This window comes from Manis javanica, chromosome 7 (genome assembly GCF_040802235.1).
Source record: "Manis javanica isolate MJ-LG chromosome 7, MJ_LKY, whole genome shotgun sequence".
In the NCBI taxonomy this organism is placed as follows: Eukaryota; Metazoa; Chordata; class Mammalia; order Pholidota; family Manidae; genus Manis; species Manis javanica.
In genome coordinates this window covers 121,583,215-121,603,159 of record NC_133162.1, presented here as the reverse complement: position 1 = coordinate 121,603,159, position 19,945 = coordinate 121,583,215, and the positions used below count along the sequence as shown (strand labels likewise).

General features: G+C 39.5%; 2 long non-coding RNA genes across 2 annotated transcripts in view; both read right to left on the bottom strand.

The window, feature by feature from the left end:
• The window catches only part of LOC140850491 (uncharacterized), a 216,746-nt gene that overhangs the window by 24,922 nt on the left and 171,879 nt on the right, over positions 1–19,945 (bottom strand). The window lies entirely within an intron of this gene.
• Positions 8,440–15,879, bottom strand: LOC140850623 (uncharacterized). Its single transcript, XR_012133570.1, has 4 exons — positions 13,449–15,879; positions 12,716–12,880; positions 9,310–9,412; positions 8,440–8,743 (listed from the first exon to the last, which is right to left on the bottom strand). It is a non-coding gene; the product is annotated as an uncharacterized lncRNA (long non-coding RNA).

The following is a 19,945-nucleotide window of genomic DNA, read 5'->3' as shown; positions in this document are numbered from 1 at the left end:
GTACCTGCCTCGTTTCAGAGATGGGTCCATTTGCAAAGTGGTACAAATAGACTCAAAAATGGGGAAAAAACCCATTTTCAATTATGTCTCTGCTACTGTAGGATCCCCACCTTCCTCTAAAGGACCTTCATTTTGTGTAGCTTGCATCTCAGCAAATATTGCTGAAATGAGCACAGGACCCTCGTCCCTGTTCTTCTGACATTTATTAGCTCTGATTTCAACAACTCACTTTTCCTTTGTGAGTTTCATGGCCTTCATCTGTAGCATGGAGAAAACAGTACTGCCCCTCCGACTCAGAGCTATTGTGAGGATCAAAGGAGACTGAGATGAATAGAGGAGATAAAAGTGATGCAGGAGGAAACACTGCCAAATGTCTAAAACGTTTAGTCTGTTGCCCTTGTAATAATAATGTTAATGATGTTGTTATTTGATCAGCGCCCCACCTCAACCCCTTTACCACCCTTTTTCCACCCCTGGCAAACGTCCCAGATAGGAGGGTGTCAGGGAGGACATCATAAAGGAACCTCCTTAAAGATGGGAAACAGGAGACCCGGTAAACCAGAAGGTAAATCAGGGTCATAGGAAAGGACAGTAAGTTATGCCTCAGATAACAGTGTGAAAACCTTTCTGGAAGGAAAAGTGTTGTAGTTGCAATGTGTAAGGCAGGGGTGAGCCACTGGGCTTCCAAGACAGCGGAGCAGTCTGAAAGGTGGAACAGGCCTCCTGGTGGCCGAAGGGTCAGAGGTGGCGCAGCCTAAATGTCTTCTACAGGACATTCTTTCTCAGCAGCAAGAAGGGGCGTCCTGGCTGAGCGCCCAAGTGTCACTAAACCCAGCTGCAGAATCGCGCTGCTCTGTTGAAAGTGCAACTCTCCTCACGTGAAATTGACTCACATAATCCAAGGTAGTCATGCTAATCAAATGAAAGTAATTCCTTTTGGTTTGGAGCGTTATGAACAAAAGGAAGACTGAGGAACAAACTGTTCAGACCACCTGCCCCCCACCACACACACACCCGCCCCGCCCCAGAAGGAAAATTTATCTTTGGGGTCTAGATCTAGGATACTTAGTAATGGACAAGCAAGTTAAGGCCTTAAAAAAAAAATCCAGGAGAGTGCCTAGAGGCACCGAGCATGCCAGAGGGAAGTGGTGTGCTAATGTTGGTGACATATATATAACCAAAAATATAGAACTTCACTTTCAAATGCATCTTTAACCAAACCAAATACTGCAGGTAAACACTGACAGTCTAAAAGTGGTTTTAAAACAAAGGTGAGAGTTCTAGTCAAAATGGTAACGAGGTCATACTTGAATAAACCATCTGCATTCCAAACACAGAGAAATGACCGAGAATTAAAAGAAAAAGACACAAAGACAGACACAAAACCTTGATAAACACCTCTTTCTAGTAGAAATAGGAGAAAAACACAAGGCAGTAAAAAGAACTGAGGCCTTGGGCCTCCTGAGTTCTGTCAGGCAGCAACTACTAGGAGTTCAACCCCTGTCATTGAAGAGGTAAAAGTCTCCCCGTGAATAGGGGATATGCCACTTGGCTCATTGTTGAAGTCCAGAGTTGAAGGTGCCCTATAAACACAGTCTTCAGAAAGGTAACTCAGTGAAAACTGTTACCAACTACCACCTGTAGCTATAGTCGTACAGAAGCTGTAGGACTAGGAAGGTAAGAGGTCACAGAATCTAAAGATCAGGAAATGAATCAAGCCACCCCTAGACTCTGAGTAGAGGGTCCCTGCGATGACAGTAAAAATCTGATTCTAGGCTAGGGATCCAGGGAAAAAGAAGTGAGAAGAGAAACTTCCCACGTGACATACAACCACATACGACAATGCGACAAAGAAACAGAGCTCACCGCACAGCTGTATGGGTGAGCCTGGCATGCTCAGAAAGACAAAGGAACACCTTCCATTCAGAAAAAAAGAAATTATAGTAAAAAAGGAAAAAGCAGAACAAGTGCAGGAGGAAATGAAAAAAGAAGATATTTTTGAAAAGAAAAATATGGTGGCTGAAAACTGTTAATAGACATGATAAAGTTAAGAAAGCCCAGAGAGCAGGAACACCGACCATGTAGGGAACTAGAAGACAGATGTGAGTAATCTGCCAGAATCTAGCATGAAAGCAGTCCAGAGAATCAAGAGACACTCCAAAAGAGAAGTTTCAGAGAAGAGAATAGAATCTGTGGTGGTGAAGCAGCATCTGCATAGACAGTAAAGGGGAAACTACCAGGGTCAGAGTATTCCATTAGAAATTGGGTTTCCAGAACCAAGCAGGAAGAGAAAAGTAAAGCCACATCCACACACAGCATAGTGGAATTGCAGACCACTAAGGAAAAACGAAAGCTTACTACTAGCCTATGCAAAAACACAGGAAGGCACACATAATAGTAAACTGTTACAAATTATATAAAACAGTGAAATTACCCTCCAACGCTAGAATCCTGAAGACTAGCCTTAGGCCAGTGTCAACATGGAGAGTTCAATCTGGAACTGTCCCATTAATCCAGGGATACTACAGGAGACTAAAGTGGTCCTAGATTGGTTATGTCCCCCAAGCCCCAGCAGAAAGAAACATATGATCCCTGCAGGAAGGCATTCTCAGGTCAGGCCCCCAGGATCTCAGATTAATTTCAAGCAAAAAGAACTCACAAAGCTTATCAAACCAACACGAAAACAAATCACATGGGCAAGTGTCAACAAAAATATGAAACAATCCCCAGAAACTTTATGTATGTACAGTATCAGAATAAAATTATAAAATAGCATGTGTTTATAATAGAAGGTGTAATCAGAAAAATGAGTTATCAATGTTGCCAAAAGTGACCAGGCATATTTGAAAGAACCCAGTAAAATTTTAGAAACTATTTTATTGTTTAATCAAAAAACACTATGAATGGTTTAAGTTGAACACTCCAGGAACTAAACAATAAATTTAAAGAAATTACTCAAATGTGGCTCAGAAATACAAGTAGATGGGAAATAGGGAAGAGTTAAGAAATAAGCAGAATGGAACGAGAAGTTCTAATTCCAGGTCAGGACATTCAGTGCCTTCACTCATACCAGAGGTCTGCATTATCTGATTCACTTGTGTACCTTGAAGCTATTTTCTACTTAGCCCTTCAATAAACAGCTTAAATTTTTTCTTCACTCTGAAGCCTTTCTTTCCCACCCATCTCATCCGTCTTTTAAAATGATTGTCCAAACCAAATAATCACATCATTTGTTGCACATTCTCTAGTTCTATGTTACCTCTTACATAGAAAGTTGGTCCAAGAATATTTCATGAATTCACCTTATTGAAAAACATTACAGCTGAATAGGTCTCTCATTTTACAAGTTTCCGTTGGTAGAAAGGAGAAATGGGGGCAGTGGGGGGGGGAAGGAAAGCGTGGGAGGGCAGTCAGTGAAAAGTCGCTCATAACAAAGGACAGGGAACATCCTAACAGGCCTCTAAAATAACTTGCTAAAACAATCCAGAATTAAAAAGACAGATTACATTGGAGGAGAAGAGTACAGAATATGGGTTTTGAAGAGACGAGGCAGGAGGAAAGGGAGAGGTAAGAAAGTCTTACAAGGAAATCGAACAGTGTCACAGGAATGTAACTGACCCCATGGAAAATAAAATTAGAGATGTGAAAGTCAAAAATGAGAACCTCTCTTAGGATGCACAAGAAAAGAGGGTAAATAAAGGTAAAAACAGAAAGAGGAAAAACCATCCAGACAGCAGAGATGCAACATAACACCTATGAGAAGGGCACTAGTGATGGGAACAGAGGAGCACACGAAGAAAACATCCTTGTTGGAAAGAGTGTAAAATCCAGCGCACAAGCTAAAAGGACTCACCACTCTCCCAGCAGAATGACCCTGGGCGCTGAGGGCTCCAGTCAAGGTGTTCTCAGGCTGGGTTTCTTTCCGGAGGCTAGAGGGGAGATCTGCTGCTTTTCCTTTTTCACCTTCTAGAGGGTGCCTGCGTGTCTTGGTTTGTGTCCCCTCCACCCTTCCTCTAGCTTCCAAGCCAGCAGTGGCCGACTCAGTCCTCGAGTCTCAGCACATCACGGGCTACTCGTGCCTGCCTCCATCTTCTACTTTTAAGAACACTTGTGATGATAATATAGGGCCCACCTGGACCATCCAGAACGCTCTCCCTGTTCTAAGGTCACCTAATTAGCAACCTTGTATCTGCAACCTCAGTAGCCCTCTGCCCTGCAAGATAACATAGTCACAGTTCCCAGGGATGAGGAAGTGGACACTTTTGGGGGGGTAGGGGGCAGCATGACTCTGCCTACCTCAGCCTCCTGATAGACTTCACGTGACTGTGTATCAGAAGCCATCATCCTGCATCACCGTCTAAACGTCTGAGCTATTTTCTATGTGGTTCTTCAACATCCAGCTTAAAATTCTTGTCCACTATTAAACTTTTTCTGCTATCTCCACACTCTTATCTCCCCCATAAACAAATGATCTAAACCAAATATTCACATCTTTTGAAACAAAAATTATCTAATTGATTGTGTTACTTTTGTGATTCTGTTTCATGTGTATTTTATCCCCAAATAAACTTTCATATCTAAGGGGGAAAAAAAAGTGTGTCCACAAGGCATTCATAAAGGGAGTAAATTATTGTAAAATGATACAGGTTTTTTTTTTTAAAAAAGCAAAACTGTATATAAAGCATCACCTAGTCATTGAAGAAAATGCATAGAAATATGATTAAATGTCAATAAAATTACCTCATAGTAGTGGAATTAAAGCATTTATCTCTTTTATAGTGTTTTATTCTTTTCTCAGTGTTCTGTGTGTGGAGATGTATCCTATATGCTTTCTGCCCACCTCTGAGTTCACCTTCACCTGTTGGCAGATCCCAACCCCAAGGCCTCTGTCTCTCAAATTCTCTGCCCAGGATTTTCTCTGGCTTCTTTGGAGCTCACTTAACCCACATGCAAAACCTGCTAGATAGGCCAGGGGATTAGTGATGGGCAACACACAACCTATGGGGAATGAGAGCTGAAGGATAAATACCCCAGCTTCCTGCCCACACCTCTGCTGGGGTACAGGCCACACCCTCCCCAGAGGGTCCTCAACTGGGACTGAACCACAGGTGCCCACAACGGTAACCCATTCCTTCATGCACACCTGGCTGTTTTTCACTCTTCCCTGGTCCCGTTTCCCCATTTCATTACTTTGGCTTCCTGAGATCACTTTCTGTATAAACCACCTACTGTAGGAAAACAGCTCAGCTGTGGCAACTTGCTTGTAGGTATCTGTAGAGGTAAAGGCTTGAGCTGCCATTTACGGAAGTCTTGGTGGAATGGTCACATTCCATCTAGAACATGAGAGGAAGGGAGGTCAAAAGGAATACGAGGCTATCTCCAAGTCACCTCCCTGGCGACTATCATAGGATGACTTCTTGTCACCTCTCTCACTCCAGCGAGATGTGGTACCTGCTGCTTTGGCCCACTTAGAATAGGGCTGCAGAACATAAAACTGTTGCAGTCTTCTGGGTCCTGCTTCAGTGTGGGGGGCAAGGATCAGGGGCAGCTGGGCCCCTTTGGCTTATTCTTCATTTCACTGTCTATGTAAGTAACCGACTGTCCAAGCTAAATACTCCCCATTTGAATTGTCAGGCCTTGGCTTTGCCCTCTTTTGTGTGTGTAAACTGGACGCTCACACCCAGGTCTTTATCTCAAGGTCTCCATCTGGAGGAACTGAAACTAAGATAAACATATATCACCTTCATAACTGGCCCAACATGATCGCAAAGAAAAAATCTGGATGTAAACACCACACACTAACGCCAAACTGGCCACAACATGATCGCAAAGAAAAAATCTGGATGTAAACACCACACACTAATGCCATTTGAACTTGTAAATAGAGAGTATATGTGAATGTTTGAAAGCAAACAAAGGCCAAAAGGAAAAATCTCTGAAATATAAACAGTGATTATATTTAGGAAAAGGGATATTACGACTTTCGTCTGTTTCTTTACTTTTTAAAATTTCCAAACATTCCATCATGAGCATTATGTTTATAATTTTAACAACCTAATTAAAAATTGATTTGGGAAGAATATTTGAAATATACATGGCAAAAGATTTTTTCCCTTTACATACAGATGTTTTTAATATATCACATAAAAAGTGTAAGCATCCTAAAAGAAAAGTGGGCAAAGGACATGAACAAGCTAATCACAAAAGAAATATAGATGCTAATGAACAAGAGCAAGGCAGTTGAATCTTAAATCAGAGCATCATTAATCAGACAGACAAAAATTAAAACAATAAGGTGCTATCATTTGCTACTAAACTGGCAAATTAAACGACGGTATCTGATGTGGGCTTGTGTGCCTTGGGACACACATTTGCTTACACTATTGTTAGGAGTACAAACTGATCCAAATTTCAGGAGGCATTTTGCACAGCCTTACAAGTGCTACAAGTGCTCATTCTCTTAACATGGTGATGGCATTCAAAAGGATTTTCCTCTGGAAAAACAAGAGCTATTCACAAAACGTTCTGCACAAAAGTGTTATTTCTAAGTGATGGGGTTATTATTCATGATTTTGATTTTATACTTTTCTGTATTTTCAAATATTTTCACTATGTAGAGCCATTATAAGCAGAAGAACATAAAGTAAAACTTATTTTCTGTTTTAAAAGATAAAACGTGAGTCAACAAACTCTACAAAGGAAACCACACCTTTTGCTTTTCCTATTTTCATTCCATTAATGTGTAGAAGGATGACACGAGTGAAATTAATTTGCCACAGCAAGCTATGTACAGAAAGAAAATAGAACTCCCTATTTGTTCCTCTGACTTGCCATGGAATCCACATGGTTTTTCTTCAAAAGCAGAAGATGGAATGACTTGGCAGGACAAGTAAACTGATGGCAATTTTCTGTTTCTTGGTGTCTTAATACTCAGTTACATTTCAGATATCACCTGCAGGCTTTTCTGCATTAACAACCCCTTATTTGCCACCGTTAAAACACATAATGGATATAGCCAATTACCACAAGAAGTAGGCTAGCACATGCTTCATTCTTCCTACAATGGATGTTAACATTAAAGCTATGATGAGGTGAAAAATAATGATGTTTTCTTCTCAGGACCTGGTAGTTTAGACTTTAAGAGATAGAACATATTAAAGTCAACTCCCTTCATGTGAAAGATTGGGCCTTTTTTATTCTTACTTACACAGTACTTAGGTATTTCAAATTAATGTTGAGATACTCAACTCCAGGAACATGAAGGGACTTTTGCATTTGCCAATAAGAAAAAATAATCTAACATGTGTCCATAAGAAAAATAATCTAATAGTCTTAGCCAACTCTGCAAATATGCACACTTTAAAGTGCCATATTTCATCATCTTTAAGATGCTATAACTTGTTAAGATGCACTGTTATTTTAGGAACCATAGAAAAACATTGCACATTAAGCTGTGAGAAAGTGCATATCTCATTTATAGGTCATACCAATTTCAGAGCTGTTCAAATGAGGGGGAGAAGAGTTCATCTGAGAATCAAAATAAGTAGGGTTAGGAGTTTCAGCCACAAATTTGAGGCAGTTCTTGTTCATTTGGTTAATTTTCTCTATTCTGATTTCTGAAAGGAATTGGAAAGTTTATAAACATATTCAAAAGTTTAACCACTGAAAGACTAGCAGTAGAAGGTGGGATTTAATCTCCATACCATGGTACACTGCCTACAATCAGGGATGTGCTAGAGCCAGGCTCAAACCAGGATATGCAAGCAGGTTGTTAAATTGTCAAGACTCACGTGAGCCAGTTTTTACACTCAACTAGTAAAAATTAAGTTATACTTACTTAAAATTAAATATGTTCTGTTAAAAAGAGAGGTAATAAACACTAAAAAATACCACCCCCTAATTATTTTACAATGTTTTACTATTATCTATGTCCTCAAAATTATTTATGTCTAATGTATTTATACAGCAGAAATGCTATATAGTGGTGAGCCACTCTTTTCAATTCTGCATTCAGTGAAGTTACACTGACAGCTTGAAATCAGCCCTGGCGGGAGTATTTACTCCATGGAAGTCAGCTAACATGCAAATCAGGGCTTTTTACCCCCCCACCCCCAAAGAAAGCCTATTATTAAACATTTACCAGCACACTACTGCCTACAATAACAAAAAAGTTTGGGTCTAAGACTAATACTCTTCCTACATATCACACCTATTACACATCGATTTATATGTACCCAGATGAAAGTGGTTAATTATAGAAGCATAAGAGGCAGAGATGGCGGAAAGAGAAAAAATCTGAACACTGACCTTAAGCAAATTAAAAAGCTTTAAATATATATGATTTATATTATATGAATTATTAAGGGGAAAAAAAGTTACTTCACTTTTCAACATTCAAATTTCAGCATTCAAATGCCTGAATGACCTTCTTACCTTGACTGTTTAATAAAATGCAGAATGCTACACACGGCAATTTCTACCATATGGAACCTCTAATTTGAGTGGGATTACAATTTATCCGTAGTTTCTCATTAAATGAGAGACAATATTACTATCATCATTCAATGACAACAACCTGGCATGCATTTGACTATATAATGTTGTCCTCAGAATGACCCTCCTCACCTACAAACCAATGAAATCCAACGGGGTCAGATAAAATTTGTATGCTGAACACCAGGGGCTGAAGCAATAATCTCTTCAAATTTTCTATCATTTCATGAAGAATGATATCAAGTGATATCTGTATAAAATAGTAAAAAGAAAAAAATATGCTCTCATAAGATGTCAAATATTTCAGTTCACTGTCCTTTGCCTCCTATCTCAGGGCTCAGGTAACCTGAGGGGGTTTATATGAGAATTCATGTAAATCCCATTAGGCCCGTCTTAATACCCGATGGCACTTTAGAGAGAATGTATTTTATTTTATTTGCATTTGCATAATACAATTGGATAGTCTCATATTGTATAATCTCATTTCATTCAGACTCATTTTTTAAGGAAAACAAATTGCAGCTTTTCTACAAAAGAGACCCTGTGTGAACTATATCCAAATAACTCACAGAGAACTAGTTGCCATGGCTATACAGAAAAAATAAGACACCATGTTAATAGGAATGTTGAAATGTCTGGTTTCCAACCTGTATTTATAACACTAAATTTTTATCCTATGAATTAGTGAAGCCAATGCAGCTTTCGACTTGTATCCCAGGAACTGGGGACAAATGCTCTTTTCTGTAACATTTTTTTTTATAAAGAATGTGTGAACATTTATAACTAAATTTTAAAAATCATAGATATCAATGTCACCTGTGTTTGACTCTGTCTTTGCTTCCTGATAAATGTTGTTTTCTCTTTAATTTCCTCCTGTCTCCTGCTTCCTGCAAGTTTTCATTAGGGATTATTTCTGACCCTAGAGGCAGTAAACACTGGATTTGTCAGTGAGAACAAAAAAAAGCAAAAGTGTGACAGGGCATGGCCCCTTTAGGAAATGTCAACAAGCCCCTCATTAGTGGGACAAAGGTTCATGGCAAGGTTGGAGGGTAGAATGACAGGTGATAAACCTAGAAAGCTACAATGGGAGAACAACGTGAAGGATCATGGCTATGTTGTGATGAGAACTTGGGCATTCTCTTCTAATGCAAGCACAAGTCACCAAATGTTTTTTTTAAATAGGGCACACTTTTAAAGTACTTTAGAAGCATCAGTTTGGCAGCTGAGCGAAAATGTTTTAGACAGAAAATGTGCCTGATTAAAGGGTATCAACTTAAGATACAACTGCAATAATCTAAATGAGAGAACACGAACTTGCAGTGTATGGACACTACTGTTTCCCATTTAAGGAGTCCAGTCAGAGCTGTGATAATGGAGGAACTCTGTTGGTTTACTGAGGCTTAAAGAGTCTTTATCTGACTGCCTCCCCACCTCATGTTCCTCTGGGAAAGCCTCCCTGGCCCCACACATGCCTCTCTGCAGGATGTAGATGCTAGTGCTCCCTCCCCCCATCTCAGGTATTTATTTCTTGGTAAGCAGCCTAGTCAAGCCATTCCACCCCTTCTGGTCCCTGGAATTCTGGACAATAATATTTTCTCTATTTTATCACTTTCTGAGTATAATTAGTAAAAGCCTGTTTTAATCTTTAGTTTCTGGCAAATTTTGTTGCCTTAAAATACTACACTTTTTTTTTTTTTAAAACATACCTAATTTGAGCATATGTGTGTGTGTGTGTGTGTGTGTGTGTGTGTGTGTGTGTGTGTGTACTGTACATCTTTAGAACCCTGAGAAAATAATAAGTGTTTCTCTTCACCTGGTGAGAGGAAAGCATGCAAAGGAATCCCTTTGTGGAGAAATTTTTCAGATTCATGTTTTGAAGAGTTTTTTAAAGAACTGTATCTGAGATAATGAAGAAACACTGAGTCAAGGGAAGGGAAATAGTGTTTTTACAAGAAATATCACATTTCCTCCCAATTCTTTATTGGACTAGATACTGGAATTAGAGAGAAAAGTGGTAATGTAAAACAGTCAAAATCTTATCAGAGTAGGTAACCCTCAGAGGAAATGTTTTTCAATCTTGTTTATATCCTCATCACATCAAAGTAATACCAAATACTACCATCAGCAGTAAGAATAGCTCGTTATAGCAATACTTCTCCTCTGGGGGTGCCGCCGAGTGGGAGAATCTGGCTTTGGTTGACGTGCTTCATAGCACAGTCTAGGGTTGGAAGGGGAAACGAATGGATGGGTGCATTTTGAGAAAGCTTCCAGGTGAAGCTGATACAACTTCCCACCAATACCACCCATCCTGCCCATTCCCACCCCTACCAGAAAAAGTTTCCCCCTCTCTTGCCCTGATTTCACATCTGCTTTAAGTTTGTTTCACCGGAAGTTGACGTGAGACCTGGGGCTCTGGGAGCATCAGGCTGAGGTTTGGTCAGGTTGGAATGGTCAGATCTGTATTAATATTCTCATCAAACTCCTCTGACATGAACTGAATTCTTTGCTTCTTGATTTAAGGCACACAGGTAGACCAAAGTAGAATTCAGCTACAGACAGTTCTCTTAGGCCTGTACAGTGTTTTTTAAAATATGTGTTGGTTGTCTTTAGGTAGAGCACAGATTTTTCCAGTTCCATAATTGCTTATACCAGGTTTCATCCATTAATTTGTTTTCTTTCTAGTCCCTAAAGGGACTTAGTTTGTGATTTCTTGGTTAGGACAAGATACTTTATAAAGATGTAATATATTTTACTTACAAATCAGAGGCTTTCTAACCAAAAATATGTGACAAGGAATACAGGGACAGAATGAAAGTTTTCTCAGGACAAGTGTAATTATTCTATTTCATTGTTTTTTCATCAAAGATCTTGCTCCTTCCAGGTCAATGGCGAGACTCGAGAACTGTAGAGTGGGTCTAGATTTTCCACATAACTGATGTAAAAAACCAAAGGCCTTTGTCCTGGACCTCATGGGCTGCCTGAGGTTTGGGCTCTACAGAGGCCCTGCCATCAGTATGTGTCTGTCACTCCTTGCCATGACAGGTTAGGTCGCACAGCTCCCAGTGGTGCATCGACATGATCTTCCTTGATAGCTGATTGCTATTCACTGAATGTTTGTGTTGCCCCCAGATTTACATTAAATCCTGATGCCCACTATGACAGTATTTGAAGATGAGGTGTTTGGGAGGTGATGAGTTCATGAGTGGGGGGCCCTCATGAATGAGATTATTGCCCTTAAAGAAGATACTCCAGAGACCTTCTCCCCAATTCTGCCATGTGAGGACACAGCAAAAAAAAAAAAAAAGAAAGCCCATCACTGAATCAGGAAACAGGTTCTCAGCAGACACCAAATCTACTGGCACCTTGATCCAGGACTTCTCAGCCTCCAGAACTGTTAGAAATAAACTTCTGTTGTTAATATGCCACCCAGTCTATAGTATTTTTATTATTGCAGCCTGAATGGACTAAGAAATCAAGAATTCTCTTCCCACGTGCCTTATTACCCTAGGTCAATACTTCTGGGTCATTAAGAAATTTGTTTCTGGGCCTACCATAATGTTTTTTATTTTTTAAGTCATAGGTCAACAAGATGAAGATTCAATATGACAGAATGCCAGCAATTTAGTTTTGTTGGCAATATTTGACTCAGTTTCTGCCAAGGGAGTATTGTCATTGAGAATGACAGATGAGAATGTTAAAAATATAAGGAAAGAATGCAAATATGTTGAGGGGAGAGAATGATTTAACATGATAAAGAGTTCAAAGGTCTACAGCACAGGTAAATCTATTACAATCCCTTATTTGAATATTGGCAAAATGTTCTCTCTCTAATCTTATCTTTAATGTGCATAATAAAAAAACATCATCCCTCTGATTTGAAAGAATTGCGGGACATCACCCACTCTTTCCCAGAGACATGCTCCTCACTCTGTGTGAATCAGCAAAATTAATGTCCCAAGGGGTTATTTCCAACCACCCATCTCCCCAGCAATTCAGGAAGTTCCCCATAGGCCGGTAGTACTGGGCCAGTTATGCCAAATGGTTCAAACAGCTCATGAGCAGTTTAGGAAAAACAAGATGTTAGCATTTCTTTCCAAATGAGTTTTGATTTTCAAATGTGCTTCTTTATTAAGTATAAGTGTGGAAAATTGTAATGCAATGTAAATTTTTCTTCCATATATCCAGGTGTCCATAGAATATGGCTGTATTTTTGTAACCTTACCTGATCTCATTTGACCCCAATCCTAGTCAGTCTGGAGGTGTCCGCGCCCTTTGGGTCCCGCGGGTGGGTAGGGGCTGCGAGCGCCAGGGCAGAGCACCTCCTGAAGGGGTGTGGCAGACTCTAGGCTTTAACCTACGACATCAATTCAATAGACCATGCCAGACACTTTTAAATCAGAAAATAAAATAGGAAAGAAAAGAAAACAAGCCAGCCTCACAAATATTGTTTTATGAACATTTTGCATGTGCTGAGCTACAATGTAAAATGGCTTTTTTATTGCAGGTCATGGGCCAAAATTGTTGACAAACATTGCATAAAACATCAATGTGACGACTGTGTCAACAGACATGGGACCCAAACATTGCCTACATCTGCCTTACATTATCCACTAGGTCTACACAGTTCAGGTTTTTCTCACTTTCGGGCCTCTCACTGAGATGCACAAAAAGATGTGGCCACTTGAGAAAAGCAGCGAGTTTTCTGAGTTTGTCTGAAGCCCTAGCTATGTAGACATGCCACATAAATATTTCTATTCCACAGGCCCTGAGTTCTTAGGCATTCAGGAGTGCTTCTCCTCATAGCCTGCTTTCTCCCTGAGCTTTACCCCTGAAGTAAGACTTCAATTGCTATGGACCTTGAGTACCCAAACTGGGGGTTTTCATTTCCACCCCTCTCCCAAACCCAGGGAGGAGCCTGCAGGCCCCCTAATGAGGGAGACACACTTAGAACTCACCTTCTTCCTTCCCTCAGACTCTCCTGTCCTCCCAGTTCTTGAAATTTTTATCTAGTTTGGGAGAAGAGAAACTGTCTTTGGCACTATTTTTTCAAAATTGTAGTTCATGGCATAACCGCAGGCCCTTAGTACTTCAGTGGTCTGGCTTCTTAGGCCGACACACATGCTCAGGTCCTTCAAACTCAAAAGCATTTCTTCTCTTAAAACTATTGTTTCTCCCCTGCATTTATAAGCCAATTTTTTTAAACTAAAATCCAAGAAATCACTGATTTTCTTCCATTCTGCTGCAACAACCTTTCCCTAAGACAATGGATACCTCAGTCTTATATTTTAGCTTAAATAGGAAACAGGCTGCAGGATAAAGAGGAATTGCCTGACATTTCAATTATTATTTCAACTCTATTCCTAATTATTAAATTTAAAAGGATAATAAGTTAATGCAAAATCCAAAGATGGGTGTGTGTATGTGTATAATACTCTCACACTGTATTACATTTACCTGTGAGAGTCTGTTTAACCATGCTGTTTAATCAATGCTGTTTAATAAAATCCTGTTTTTATTTGAGGCTTGAATGGAAGAATTCTTTTAAAGTTCTCTTGAAAAATTACATAAGAATTATTTTTTAGACCTCTGGATATATATATATACACACACACACATACATATATGTGCATATATATATATACACACATACACACACACATTATATACATTAACCCTTGACTTCAGATTAGTAAGGCATTAAAACTTTTTTGCAATGACTTAGGTTCTCATTTTATGATAAACTATGTGAATTTTTGATGCAAATTTTGATACTAAATTCTTACCTCAGGTATAAAGTATTTGAAAAATAAATTGTATAAACCTCCCCAGTTTTTAAAACTCACCAAGAATTTCATGATTCCAGAGCAAGCAGGCCAACTTTATTGTAAACTATATGCATGCTACTGCCAAACAGACGACCCTTTCACATAATCTATAAATACCCACTCAGTCTTTCTTTCACAGCACATAAGTCAGGTTCTGTTTACTTGCATCAGAACTATACAATACATTTTTCACCATTATTTTCATTCACTATTATCATACTTTAATTTTTTCCATATATATAAATATGCTGTGCATTATTGATCAAGTGGTGGGGTTAGTGTTAGTGTGGGAATACACCAAAATCAATAACTATGGAAAGAAGAGATGATAAAAGGCCATGAAGGAGGACAATCATTTGCTTTGACACCCTGTACTGAAAAAACAAGTTGTAGATTTATTCAGGTTTATGGAAAATTTAGTCTTGGATTATATGAGTTTTGAGTTATAGGTGGCCTTCGTAAAAGCATCCTTTGCATAAAATGCAAATGCCTAGTATTTGAGCTACTTATAAGCATGGCAGTAAGTACTTCTGAGATGGGAATTATTCTGATGGCTGTTATTTTCCTCAAACTCATATCAAAATGATTCAAATCACATCTTTGGTTCCATTCTTTTCAGAATTCTTTCCTGCCAACATGATTTATCAGGAGCTGGGAAAGTGATTGCAGCTATTTAATGTATCTATACATTGTTTTTGAAATTCCTGTGACTATATTTTATATCATTTAGAAAGATGATGCATAACAGCTTTGTAAAGTTGCTTTTCGCACTTGAAAATTTTAAGCACCTATCAGTCACTGCCCTATTTTCTTGATATATTCTTATAGAGATTAACCACAACCCTATAAATTAGATATTTATGTCAATCAAGGTCTAACCAGAAAAACAGACACCTTTCTAAGAATTTAAAACAAAGGCAATTTAATACAAGAATGAAGATGGGAGAGGGATCAGAGAGGCAACCAGGGGTCAGAACAGCAGAAATTGTGATCACCCACAAGCAGAGGAAGGAGGGAGGGGAATGGATGCTGAAACAGGTCTGAGCTGTCCTGGCAGAAGCTGGACTTGTGCATGGTAGAGCTGTCCAGGGGTTGTAGAGTCAGAGAAGAAACAAGCAGTGCCAGAAATGCCACCAAGGCAGAGAAAGAGGAAGAGAGATACTCAGCCATCTCCCTTTCCTCAGTGTCTTAGTTCCTGCTAATGCATTCCATTGGCCTAACCCGGAACAGAAGCCTGGGAAAAGCATTCCACAGGGGTTCCCTCCCCCACCAAACAGACAGACAGCCGAGCTGGAGAAGAAGGAATCTTAAACACCAGCACAGCACTAACCCCCTTCTCTTCAGATGGAAAAACCATTCCACTTCTAGTCAATAGTTGACCTATGTGCATGTGAAATAAATTTGTATTCAGGCCCTTCCATGACAGTCGTCACACATAATCTCAGAAGACAGCTTTCTGGAAGAGCTTGCAGCTACAAATCTCACCTATACCAGAATAGAATCTTAAAAATAAATGTAAGCAGAATATTAAAACTTTTGAAAGATAAATATATATATTTTTTATATCTCTTTTATTTTTGTATATCTTTTTTATCCTATAAGCTCAGTCCTAAAATGTAGTTTAAGCTGTCTAGCAATATAATCAATTCAGTATAATTGCTTCCTTAAGAATAAACCTATACCACTTGGTATTAAGCAGCAGCAGGGACAATGAACATAATAAATCTTCATCACGTCAACATTTTTAGTTGGTCATATATTCGTGACTTTGGCCTCAACATTTCTGGGTTGATTTTTATAAGGTTGATAAATATAATTCTTAAAGTGTATAAGATAGTACAAACCCAGTTCCTGCCAATTACATATGTATTTTCTGACTTGTCCTCTATGCCGTTAACATGACCAATCCTGCTGGAATTCAAGGAGCATGTGAATGACTTTCCTTAACAACTGATAATCATAGCAACTGTACAAATCAATTCCACCAATCTTCAAAGAAGTGAGTCTACAACAAGCTTATTAAGTCCTTTTCTCTAATATGCTGCTTCTATTCCATAAATTAAAACGTTTCTACTGTGTCCTGTAAAACATATATAATTATTAGCAAACTTCCCCACAACATCGACTTCTTTACTAAACATTGCCTTGCCTACTTACAAAAAAATGAGCTCTCTTTCCTAAGGGCTCTGCCACCTTTGCAGGTCTTTTAAAGGAAGGCTGTTAATTCTCCGACACTCCCTCCACCTCCAGGCTGGAATCAGGGCCTTCCGTGCTGCGCACTGCTGCTCGCATGCAACTTCTCCACTCTCTTTTGCAATCCTCTCCTCCTCTGAGGCCCACTCAGGTCATTGGCTTTGTTTTCCTACACTCCTCTTTATCAATGGGGACAACCCAGCTCCTAGTGAGTTGCCCTCATTCATTGCAGACTTGGATGCAGAGCTCACTGCCGTCACCTTAACTTCTACAACGCTAAGATCTTCATCAGCCATTGGGAGAACAATCTCCTGAAATCTCAGTACCCTGGTTCCTCATCTCCAGTGACCTTCTCCTTCACTCCACTTCAGTCATCTACTCCCATGGCCACCCAGAAATTCATGTTACCTGAAACTACTCTGTGCCTAATATCATAAATTTGGACTTTTCTTCTCTAAGTAAAATATCTTACTCTTCCAGCTTGCTCATTCATTTAACCCACAATATACTAGTTTTTCCAATTCATGAGGATCTCTAGTTCTCAGCTTTTTCTTTTTTGGGATCTTTCTTCTCTTTCCTCCCACTGCACCTTATACTCAAAGCCCAACATTTCAATGACTCCCTTCCCTCCCTATCCTTCTGTAATTGTAGCCCAGGAAAACAGCAACCTTGGGTGAAGCCCAATGTCTGCCTTCTCTGCACATGTATTTGGGCAATTGAAATCACAAAAATTGGTAGATTTGTGTCACTATAAATTTAAGATCAGCAACCTCATCTAGAAGTTCAGCATTATCTACCATTTATATCCTTAATCAAGTCTTTTTCCTGTTTAACAATATCATTATTTTAAACATTCACTCACTTCAGATGTGTTGCTTTCTTGCCTCTCCTTCAACTTCATGGAAATCAGAAAAGCAAGAGTAAAGCTCCTTCTGTGCACAGCCTGCACAGAAAAAAACTATCTTCTCTTCTTCCCTCCTCTTTTTACTACATGTTTTAGGCCAGTAGTTCTCAAAGATTAGTTCCCAAATAAGTAACATCAGAGAACTTGATCAAAAAGCAAACTCTCTGGCCCCGCTTCAGGCCTGCTGAATCAGAAATTCTGGAGGTGGGACCCAATGATCTGTGTGTTAAAAAGTCCTCTGGGTGGTTTTGATACATGTGCAAGGTCTGTGCTCTACGTTCCCACCCAAAACCACATTCTCAGGTTTGGAGAAATACCAACATTCCTCCCATCATCACCACCACCTCAAATGCCTGACTGTTTCAGTGAACTCTTAAGTTATCTGTCTACTACTTGTTCCCCTGCAATCAATTCTCCACCCTGCAGCCAATGTGATCCTTTGGGGGCACACGTTTGTTGGTGTCATTTTGTGTCTTAGAAGCTGTCAAAGTATTCTCTTGACCATTTGCATGCTATCCAATCTTTCAAACTCTCTTGAAGGCCTTTCAAGTTCTGGTGTCTGTGTCTCCAGCATCACTCCGTACAAACCATCTCGTTGGATGTTAACACTCTAGGCATCCTGAAATTCTTTCTGTGCCTTCCATGCCATGTCCTTCCTGGTCCTTGGTCCTTCATGGATGTTGACTCCTCATCTTGGAACTCTCTTCCTGCCTACTGTTTCTTCTGGCAAAGTCTAGTTGTCCTTCATGTCTCAGGTCAGAACACACTTCATTGAGGAGTTCTGGCCTGGCCTTCAGACCAGACTGAAGTTCATTCCTATATGCTTTCTTAGCTCTGTGTTCATTTCCTACTGTGATTTTCACCTTTCTCTAATGCCTGTTGTCTATGCTAGACTATAAGCTACGTGAGGACAGAAATAATGTCACCCCCTTTACCCTATACTTTGTATCTAGCATAACACCTATGTCTGGCATGAGGTAGGTAGGTGTTCAATAAGTATTTGTTGAACCAATAAATAAATCAATGAATCCAAAAATATATGTTGTGTTTAGGGTCTTTATATTCACTTTTCTTCAAAATATCTTTCCTTCTAAACATCCTTCCTTTCCTCCCCATAACTCCTTCCATTAGTCTTTTAAAGTCCTAGCCCTGTGGTTCTCAGTCTGTGTGCCAAGTTACCCCAGAATGCTTTAGCAAACTTACAGGGGCACCATGAAGTACTTCTAGTTGTCAAAGAAAGCACAACAATATCTGTCAGGTCCTATGCAAATCACTAGCTAGAAGGAAATTCAGAGCTTCAACATTACATAAATGCATTTCTTTCAAAATGTATCTGTGAAGCTGGGTTTTCAGCAGTGGCTGTGATAAAAAGGAAGTATCATATGGAAATTAATATGGTACAGAAATTAGGGAAGAGGTGCCCAATTTGATTCAAAGTTTGAGATGATATGCAGTGCCCAATAGGTACTAGATTGTAAGGACATAAGTACTCAGACCTTGTTGGACCTAATTACTTAATAAGCAAAACTGTTCAGTATTTCCTTGGGCTTAGAGGCATTGTAAAAAAAATTACTGAGACACTAAGGGAACTGAGAAATTAGGATCCTCTGTCCTTGACATTGTAATTTTTTTTATGTGGATTTGCCTCACCTGTCTGTTTTATTTTTGTTTATATACCCATTCCAGTTGTTGCTTATTTTTTGCCTGATATTTATAATTTCTCTCCTCCTCTATAATAATTTCTAAATCCCCCTATATTATTATCTATTTATTGCACTGAAATATTACACTCTAGAGAAAAGAAAATTGGATTTGCAAAGTCTTACGTGCACACACATAAATATCTGCTTTACATGTTTGGTATGCGTGTTGGTGAAAAGCCAATAATGTGTATCAGCCTTCTTCTAAAAGGGAGGTATTACACTGATTTGACCTTCCAAAATTGTGGAGACTGGCTGAACAGTCTCTGTAAGGTGGTCACCTCACATCTGATACCGTATTTTGAAGTTTACAGGCAGGCAGGCAGGAAGGGAAGATGGATGTATGGTAGGGGAAAACAAGACAAAGCTAGAACCCTGAAACACAAGCTTAGCCACACCTGTGTCAGTTCCCTTGCCTCAGACATTGGTGGCATGGATATCCTGCAAAAGCTGAGTCCCTTCATCATGGAGTCAAACACACATGCATGCACCAAAAGGGGATGACGGACATGGAGGAGCAATGGTAGGTTCAACAGCACCTCAGCAACAGACAGAGGCAGGAGATAAACCTGTGTGAGCTACAACAGCCTCTGTGAGGGGCACAATAGCTTCTCTTCTTCCCTCCAGATCTCACACGGGTATCTCCCATCTGGCTCAGTCTAACCAGAAATATAGAGGAAAAAAAGGATTTGGGGAAATGTCATTCAGCCTTGCCAATAGGTACATTACGGAGCTACCACAAGGCTAGCCTCGTTCCTTTACAAAGTAGCAGCTTATGTTACAGCTTCTAGTACTAGGAAAATATGTGCTCACTAAAAGGTTAGTATCAG